General features: G+C 41.7%; 1 pseudogene; it reads left to right on the top strand.

Annotated features, from left to right (window-relative positions):
* Positions 1-8,870: 8,870 nt before the first annotated feature.
* LOC118853309 lies at positions 8,871-9,335 on the top strand (annotated as a pseudogene).
* Positions 9,336-10,183: the final 848 nt, after the last annotated feature.

Genomic DNA, 10,183 nt, shown 5'->3' with positions numbered 1-10,183 from the left:
CTCTTGTAGAGTTTTTGACATCATCAATTGCTGCCTGAATGGTCAGAGCCAATTGATTCTTGAGCTGCCCCCTCTCCCTAGCGCAGACTAGGTTAACACCCAAGAGGGTGTGGCTCTGGAGCTAACACCTACCCCCAGCCAGCCCCATGACTCATCACACAGGAATTTCTCTGCTCGCAGGCCATGAGTCTCTGGACTTCCTACCCCGGAAGAGGTCACACAGGAAGTTCTCTGCTCCCAGGTACAGCCCAACGAAGCTCAATGAGGTCAGCTGAGTCACTCAAAGAAAACAAAGGCCACTCTGGCTACATTCCACCCCTCACAATGTTCTAGGATGCACAATCCAATCATAATTCAAATTAAATTATATATCCTAGAACATTGTGATCCAATTATGCAGGAAACTAAAACATATCATTCACAATAAAGCAAAACATATCATTCAGTGACATTCCCAAATAGTGGTTTACGATTCAAATGTGATCCACCCGTAGATCCCAGCCAGATAATCTCTTCAATCAATCATCCCAAAATAATTATTAATAATTCAAATGTCCACCCCTAGATCTTCGTATCCATTACATAGGATCAATAATATCATAACAATAAAACAATATAGCAAGGATAACACAAAATAAGCACACAGAACACTATCATCATTCCCCGCCTCAAACAATTGGGGCTCAAAATCTTGGGGTAATGGGTGAAGGTCTCATTTTCCATAGCTTCTTCTTGCTGAAATTGGATGTAGAGGTGTCCGTGCCCCAAAGAGTCCCATTCCAGAGTTCAGTTCTTTAGTGAGCTGGCAGGAATTCCAAGAATGCTATGTACTTAGGCAGTTACCAGAAACTGCAGGGTGCTTAAGCCTGCAGGCGACAGAACTAGTGACAAGGTTAACCAAAACAAAGAACAAAAAGAGTAGGCAAGTATGGGCTATTATCCTTCAAATAAAATCATCTCCAGTTTAGTTGAAATTTCAGTTATGCAGAGATCCAATATCAGAGCCAAACTCAGATAGGAAATGTTTCTTTTTAAACGGAACACAATGAAGAAACTAAGCCAAGAGGATCCCACCCTAGATGGAGACAAGGATTATCCACCCAGGCTTTCCCCAGATGTAAAAGGGAAACCAGGAGGATCCCATCCTAGATAGAAACTAGGATTGTCCTCCCAGCCTTTCCCCAGATGTACAAGGGAAACCAGGAGTATCCCATCCTAGATAGAGACTGGGATTGTCCTCCCAGCCTTTCCCCAAATGTACAAGCTTTCATCCGTTAATCACACAAAGTCACCTTCCCTCTGAGTGGCTTGTGGCAATTACCAGCATCAGTCATACCTGTGGGGTCCATGAATCTAATATTATAGTCCTATTCACAGTAAAATATATGGTTCAGGGGTACAATTTGGTAATTATCTTCCCCTGAATAAACCACTGTTACACTCTTGTCCTTCCCATGGGCTATGACTTCTGCAGCCTTTGGAATATCATCTGGCTTCCATTTTACCCATACCTTAGCTCTCAACTTTATTCTATCAATGGAAGAAGCCCCGTTTGCCCCTCTAGTAGTTATTTTGGGTGGACGGTCAGTTGTCACAAAGGGTATTTTTTCACAGGGGATAATAATCACTTGAACTATCCTATCATTCCTACCAAATTGTACAGGTTTTTCACCCAAATTCTGGAGTGTCACAACAATTTCTTTTTGATAATTTGAATCTATCACTCCAGCCAATACATGTACTCCTTGAGCTGCTAATCCTGGTTTAGGTAATATCTGTCCAAAATGATTCTTGGGGATTCTCATACATACTCCAGTAGGGGTTTTTCTTATCTCTTTCCTATTCAACCTAAAATTCTCTATACAATGTAAATCATATCCTGCCGAACCAGGTGTTCCTGGACATGGTAGGGGGACATCTTCCCTCACAGTCCAAAAATCAATATTTTGGATCTCACGTGTTTGCTGTTCTCTAATCTGCAAATTTGGGGTCATCATTCTGGCTAGAGGTGTACTCCCCCCTAAGGGCCTATTATACAAATTACGTAAGGCAATAGACAAATTATCCTTCCAATGTCGATATGAATTATTAGAGCTTAATTTTCTCAGCTGTTTTTTCAACAATCCATTCATTCTTTCAATCAGCCCAGATGCTTGTGGGTAATATGGAATATGATATATCCATTCTATATTGTTCAACACACAATATCTTTTCACTTCTTTGCCCTTGAAATGTGACCCATTGTCACTTTGAATCTGCATTGGGGTTCCATAGTATAAACTTACAATATCTAGGGTTTTACAGGTGTTTTTCTGAGTTGCGTCCTTATAAGGACAAGCCACTAGTACACCTGAATAGGTGTCAACACGCGTACATACATATTTACATCCTTTATCCTGGGGTAGTGGGCCAATATAATCTATCTGCCAAATTTGGGCTGGAACTTTTCCCCTTGCTATTTCTCCAGTTACTATCCTAGGAAGAGTTCGTTGTTTTTCTAATTGACATATACAACACCCCTCTGGTATTTGTTTTAACAATGCATGAGAGATACTGATACCTCGATCCTGTGCCCATCGGTGGGTGGCCTGGACCCCTAAATGGCCGGCGGTCTGGTGGACCCATCTTGCTAAGGCCGGGTCATCAGTTGGAATTGGAGTAGGGACAATACATTCAGTGGCAATCTTTGCTATTCGATCCGCGTGTGCATTGTACTCACGTTCTGGTGTGGTCACGGTCGCGTGAGCATCAACATGAAAAACTGACAAATCTGTAACCAAAGACATGTCCAATATATTTTCCCATAACTCTTTACCCCAAACTTGTTTGCCATGAATCTCCCAATTCTAGTTCCTCCATATAGGCAACCAAGTAGCTAATCCATTATCTACTGCCCATGAGTCATTAAATACATGACACTGTCCTCCCTTCTCCATTCTGATGGCCTGATGTACTGCCATCAGTTCAGCATATTGGCTACTTTCCCCTATCCCAGAACTTTCCAGAGTTCGCCTAGTATAGGGGTTATAGGCTACTGCTTTCCAATGTCTCTTCTGTCCTAAATATTTTGCTGTCCCGTCAGTAAACCAAGCATGTTTCTTCTGTTCTACATCTGTCCATCATACCCATTATTCCATTTCACTAAGGATGGCACCATCTGTTGCTTAGATTCAAGGTGTTTTTCATTGCTCTCAGTGCCAATGTTCGCCACCGATTCATGTAAAGCAGAAACTCCACTTTTGCCTGCCCTGGACCTATTCTGAATATACCACTTCCATTTGATTATGCTCGCCTCTTGTGCATGTCCAATTCTGTGAGAAGCTGGGGTACTCATTACCCAAGTCATAATTGGAATTCCAGGCCTTAATATCACTTCGTGACCCAGAGTTAGTTGCTCAGTTTCTACTAAAGCCCAATATGTAGCTAACAGCTGCTTCTCAAAAGGTGTATACTGCACTCCAGATGAGGGCAGTTTCCTTGACCAAAAGCCTAAAGGTACACTTCGGCTCTGTTGTTTTTGCCACGGACTCCAATTTGCATAGTCATCTTGTACAGTCACTTGTAACTCCACTGGCCCATTTTGCATAGGCCATAAGTCCAGAGCTAATTCGATAGCAGCCTTTGCTTCCTCAAAAGCTCTACTTCGATCAAGGCTCCAATAAAATTCATATTTCTTTCTGGTGACTTTATACAAGGGTTTTAAAATCTGTCCCAAATGTGGGATGTGGTGTCTCCAATAACCAAATAGCCCTATGAACTTTTGGGCCTCTTTCTTATTAGTAGGGGTGGAAAAATCCTGAATTTTTTGTCGAGCTTGTGGGAGAATTTCTAGCAGTCTTCTATTCCACTGTATCCCCAAGACTTTTACAGTTTGAGCTGGCCCTTGAACCTTTGCGGGGTTGATTTCCCATCCTTTGCTTTTCATATGGTCAATTAATAATGCTAAACTCTCCTCCACTTCTTTTATATTCTTTCCCTGTATCATGATGTCATCTATGTAATGTGCAAGCTGTATACCAGGTAGCTTTAATTCATCGAAATGCTCAGCTACAATCCTGTGGCAAATAGTTGGGCTATGAATATATCCTTGTGGCAGGCATGTAAATGTGTATAGTGTCGGCCTTGCCAAGTAAAAGCAAACTGGTTCCATTGCTTGGGGTCTATTGGGATCATAAAGTAGGCATTGGCCAAATAAATAACTGCATACCAAGTCCCTTCATGTTTTTGTATTCTCTCTATTAAAGTAACCATGTGTGGAACAGCAGCATACAAAGGGGGAGTCACTTTGTTCAGCTGTCTGTAATCTACTGTCATCCTCCATGCCCCATCTGACTTTCGGGCTGGCCAGACAGGGTTGTTCCATTGAGTAGTTGTAGGGACTAACACTCCTGCTTCAACATATTCTCTTATAGTGTTGGCAATTTCATCTTGCCCACCTGGCACACGATATTGCCTCAAAGTAATTACTTCAGAAGGTTTGGGCAAAGTGATTGGATCCATCTTGATTTTCCCCACTAAGACTGCATTAATGCCTATTTTCCTCACAGAAATTGGTATTTCCCTTCAGGTAAATTTAAGGTCATACCCTTCAAAATGTCTATTCTAATGATGTATTCAGGAATAGGCACAATAACCACACTATATTCTTTCTTGGGCAACTGTCGAAATTTTCATCATCAATTTAACTTGTCTGGCTGATATTTCAGTCCCTCCTAGTCCTGTGATGGTAATAGGAGTTCCATGTCTGAACTTATCTGGATTCCCATAGATAAGGGTGGCCTCAGCCCCAGAGTCTATTAAGGCCCTAGTTACTGTACTTGACCCATTTTTCCAATATATGGTCAAGTTAATGTGAGGTCTACAATATAGCTTACGTATTTCCTTAATTTGGGCTGGGACTTGGCCTGTTTCCTAGTATTCCCTAGCATGTGATTCACTTGGGTATGAAGGTTCAACATCTGTAGCATTTGCAGGAGCAGTTCTTATTTCCCTATCTCTCTGTTTATCGAGTCCTTTATCTCGGTACATCCTGTCCAACTCATTGGTTGGAATGCCATCTATCATTTCAAAACCTACCCCTGCTCTCAATAGAGCAGTGAACACTTCTTTTCTTGTCACTCCATTTTGGTGCCAAGTTTGCTGGCTATTCACCCTACTCTCTAGAGGAGATCTATCCCTTCCCCAGTCTCCTAAGTCATGTAACTGTAAAATCTTATTTATCACCTCTGTAAGATGGCTCCCTACTTCCCCAAGTAACAGATTCAAAATTAGTTGTTTATAAGCAGGGGGAGCTGTCCTAATTATTAAATTTCTATGAGGGATTCCTATGGGAACATATATATTTGTCTGCAGTTCCTGTCATGATAGCAGTCTTCATTACCTCCTCCTTTAGTCTCGTGATACAATCATTAAGTGAATACCAGGGTCTGTGCTCAGCGGGCCACATAGAATCATTAGTATATCTCTTATTGCATCCCGCAGCAGCTAATGCCAACAGAATAGTCCTGCTAGAATCATCTCCTCGCTGATGATGTTCCCTAAAAGATTGCTGAACTAGAGGATCATGGCTGATACCTATGAATCTCATGCAGTCCCTCTTATCTACTAATATTCCACCGGCCCCTTGATCACTGAGCCTTATCATCCAAGATATTAATGGTTCTCCTACTCTTTGGCTGAATCTACTCAAAATATCTGTGACCGCTTGTGGTGAGAAATCTTCCTGAAATTCCCTCGTAACTAAATTGCCACCTCGGGTTTCTGTCCTCCTCTTCTCTATGGGACGAACGCTTGTCTGAGTATTTAACCATCTCCCATTCTCTGTGCAAGGGATGTCCTGAACCCTAGGAGCATTTTCTGTCTCAGCCCCTAACACTGTCTCATTTTCCCCCCACTTGCTTCCCCTGCCGCCATGGCAAGGACAAAGCAGGCAGTCAGGCTTGGTCTGGGCTGAGCTGGGATGCATTCTTGGCTTATTTGGCCTCCTGTTGCTCCTAGCCACATTAATAGAAAAGTTCTCATCTGAGTCAGTGGGTTCTTGAGCAGCAGTTTGTTCTCCTGCTATCTGAGATTCCCCTTCTTGCTGTGGGGTAGGAGTGCCCCCATCTCTTTCACTTAATCTCAATCTTTCATATACTAGCCGGTAGGCTGATAACACTATCCAGTTTTGCCTAGATAGTGATGCCCCTGACTGAATCCCAACCTCTTGTAAACACTTTTCCAAATCCTTAGGATCTCCTCTCTGTAGCCTTGGTTCCCAGTTTTCACAGGGTCCGGCTTTTTTAGCCAATTCCTTTGCTAGGGAGGAATAAAATGGATCCTCCCACCCTGGGATATTCTTCTCTTCCTCTGAAGTTCTTCTGCTTCTGAATAGAGATCCTATGCCTAGGGATCCCATCCACCTCGTCGCCGATTGGTTCTTGAGCTGGCCCCTCCCCCTAGCGTAGACCAGGTTAACACCCAATAGGGCGTGGCTCTGGAGTTAATACCTCCCCTCAGCTAGCCCCATGACTCGTCACACAGGAAGTTCTCTGATTCCTGGCATGGTCGCTGGGCTTCCTGCCCCGGAAGAGCAAGCCACAGCATCCAGTGAGGCTCAGTGAGGTAAGCTGAGTCACTCAAAGAAAACAAAGGCCACTCTGGCTACACCTGAGACCAGGTCATGTTTTTCTTGGAGTCTTTTGATGTAGGCTCTTTGAATTTGTTGACTTCTTCTGGCTGTATGTTTTTGTCTTCTTTGTCACCAAAGAAAGATTCCTAAGTCTGAGACAGAATCTGAGTCTGTTTTCACTGCCTTGCCCTGTTGCCAGCCAACTTATGTGACCCTTCAGTTTTTTTGTCAATATATGACTGCTTGTAGTGTGAAGAGTACTTTGTTCCGAACTTGAGGGTATGCACTGTCGTTTTCAGAGCTATTTCTATACAGCCAGCTCTGCCACACCAGCACTCCTCCTTCCCTAAGAACCTCCAACCCAGACTGGACTCAGATCTTATGCGGGCTCTGCACTCATGCTCTGATCAGTCCCTTAATTCCTCCCACCAATTTGGCCTGGGGTGGGAAGCAAGTGCAACTGTAGTTCTGTTGCTGCTCCTCCTCTGCTGTCCCTGTGCTGGTGGCTGAACAGCAAACTCCTTTCACGCTGTCCCCCACAGCTTTTACCAGTAACCTTCTCTGTTGCCTTTGGTGTTTGTGGGTTGAGAAGTCTGATCACTGCCACAGCTCACTGATTCAGGGCGCTAGGGCCCACTCGCCGTGGCTCCTGGTCTGGTTGTTCCTGCCGCCGCCCATGCTCAGCTTTGCTCCCCTCTGCTCCCAGGTACCGCACTATAGACTTCACCCAGTGACCATCCAGGTTGTCCTGGGCTGGAGCCATGCTTCCCTCTGCTGTTTTGTGGGTTCTGCCATTCTAGAATTTGTTCAGAGCCATTTTTATAGGTTTTTGGAGGGACCTTGCGGGGAGCTCATGCAAGTCCCTGCTTTCCACACACTGTCTTGGCTCCGCCCTCAAAACCATATACTCAGTGAAGAAGAAGACTTTCAAAGAATTCCTGATGAGTAGATAAGAGATGAATAGAACATTTGACTTTCAAATACAAGAACTGAGGTGCATAAAAATGTAATCAGGAAAGAGAAATCATAACCAATTCAACAAAGTTAAACTGTTTACATTCCCACATGGAAAGATGACACTTGTAACTCCCAAGAACTTTCTTATTATTATGGCAGATAGAGGAGGCAGAAGAAACAGATGTGAGTTGAATATGATGGTATAATATCTAAAAAAGAAAATTAATGTGCAAAAATGAGGAATATACTGGGAGAAAGGGAAAGCAAGAGATAGAATGGGGTGAATTATCTGCAATGAAATAGATACAAAAGAACTCTTTACAGAGGAGGGAAAAATGTGGGCAGTGTGGGGGAATGTTTCAACCTTGGCCTCATCAAAATTGACTCAAAGAGGAAATAATATATATACTCACTTTGGTATAGAAATCTATATTATCAAACAGGAAAGTAAGAGGAAAAAAGGTGGGAAGGGGAAAAGGGGTGATAGATGGGAGGGTGGATTGGGGGAAGCAATATTCAGAAGGAAAACACTTGACTATGGACAGGGTGAAAGTAGAGAGAGTAGGTTGAATGGGGGAAAATAGGATGGAGGGAAATACACAGTAATCATAACTGAAAAAACAAAGTTTACAGCATGTTTCTCTGATAAGGGTCTCATTTCTAAAATACATAGACAATTGAATCATATTTCTAAAAATAAAAAAAAAACATTCCCTGACCTATAAATGGTCAAAGGACATGAATAAGCAATTTTCAGACAAAGTAATCAAAGCAATATGTAATGGTATGAAAAAAACACTCTGAATCACTGTGATTAATGAAATACAAATGAAAACAATTTTTATGTACCACCCCACATCTATCAGATTGGCTAAGAGGATATAAAAGGAAAATGACAAACGTTGGAGTGGATATGAGAACATTGAAACACTAATGTCAGTAGAGTTATAAACTGATTTACAATTCTGGAGAGTAAATTGGAACTATGCCCCAAGGGCTATCACACTATCACTGTATCCCAAGGAGATAAAAAAAAAAGTTAAAGGGCCTATATGTACATAAATATTTGTAGCAACTATTTTATTGGAGGCAAAGAATTGGAAATTGAGGGAATATCTATCAACTAGGTAATGGTTAAAGAAGTTACAGCATATAGTTGTGATGAAATAAGACAAATACTATCAGTAATAATGAGCAGGATGCTCTCAGAAAAACCTAGAAGGCTTCACATGAGCTTGCTGGCTCCTCCCTTGACCAGAGTAGAGTGAACCTACTCCCCTGTCTTGGGGGTCAGTGGGGGACCATGCCACTGCTAGGGGTGGTAGGCCGGGGTGGTGCCATCCCTGCTGGCATGTGTGCTGCCCTCTTCATCATTTACTGTATTAACTTCAACCTCAAGAGGCTGAGCAACCCCAACTTCAAGAACAGGCTACAAGAACAGTCAATGAGAATGAAGAAAGAAACAGAAGCTTGCTGAAGAGAGAGCAGGGCTTTACAAGTTATCTGACCTTAAAGATGCAGAAGCTGTTCAGAAGTTCTTTCTTGAAGAAATATGGCTTATTGAGAAAATTATTGGCCCAAGGTGAATATGAAGAGTGTGTTGACCACTTGACAAATGCAATTTCTGTCTGTGGGCAGCTACAGAAGTTGCAAGGTGTTACAGCAAACTGTTCCATGACCAGAGCTGCAGATGCTTCTGACTAAGCTGCCAACAATTAGGCAGAGAATCGTGAGTGTATGGAGCTTGGCAGGAAATTACGTGGAATGACAACATGTCAGCATAATAAAATCTTAATAAAAAATTTAAATAATTCTTAGCCCACGAGATGAGCAGGAATATAGAGAAAGGGCAAACATGATATTTATGGCCTTTCTATTACATTGAAAAGTACCAAAAAGTTGATTCTAACTTTGTCTTTGTAAGTTTGTTGGATTTTATTTATTTATCTTAGTTAAAAGTGTTTTTGACATTTTTTTTCCTTTTTGTGAATACACCATGAATTATCTATATATCACAAATTTCATTTACTAAAATTTGCGTTGTAAGATACATATGACATGACACACTATATGTTAAAAAATACCCAGTATTCATTTCTGAAAATTTAAATTTAAAGCAATAAAAGGAATTCTGCACTCCATGTTAGAGAGGTAATGGTTGAATTTGGTTTATCTTAGTAAGTTTTGTAATACATTAGAAAACCTATACCTTCAATTTACCGAAGCTAACAAGGTGCTAAAGTCACTGGACATGAAGTATTTTCTTTCATAATCATGGATACATTTAGGACATATTTTTGGTGTCCTGGGCAACAACGACCAAGAACCAAAATCCCCTTAAAAATTATTTTATTTAAAAGAACCTTATGAGTCCTGGGTATTTATCTTGCAATTCACAGTTACTGGAAAAAGCACTGAAGTAGTAACAGTCAAAAAACTTGTGTTCTAGTTCTGTTCTGCCACTAACAGCCATGACTGAGGTAGAACAGACTCCTTTTTCACAAAACCATTGTGAAATGAGAGATTTGTATTAAGTGACCTGAGTTCTTTTCAGCTCTATGACTATCATCTTCATTGTCAAAGTCACTTAGCTATGGTGTATTTTCCATGCATATT

The sequence above is a fragment of the Trichosurus vulpecula genome, chromosome 6 (assembly GCF_011100635.1).
Source record: "Trichosurus vulpecula isolate mTriVul1 chromosome 6, mTriVul1.pri, whole genome shotgun sequence".
NCBI classification, from domain to species: domain Eukaryota; kingdom Metazoa; phylum Chordata; class Mammalia; order Diprotodontia; family Phalangeridae; genus Trichosurus; species Trichosurus vulpecula.
Note: the sequence above shows the minus strand (reverse complement) of the source record. Positions and strands in the feature narration are given on the sequence as shown.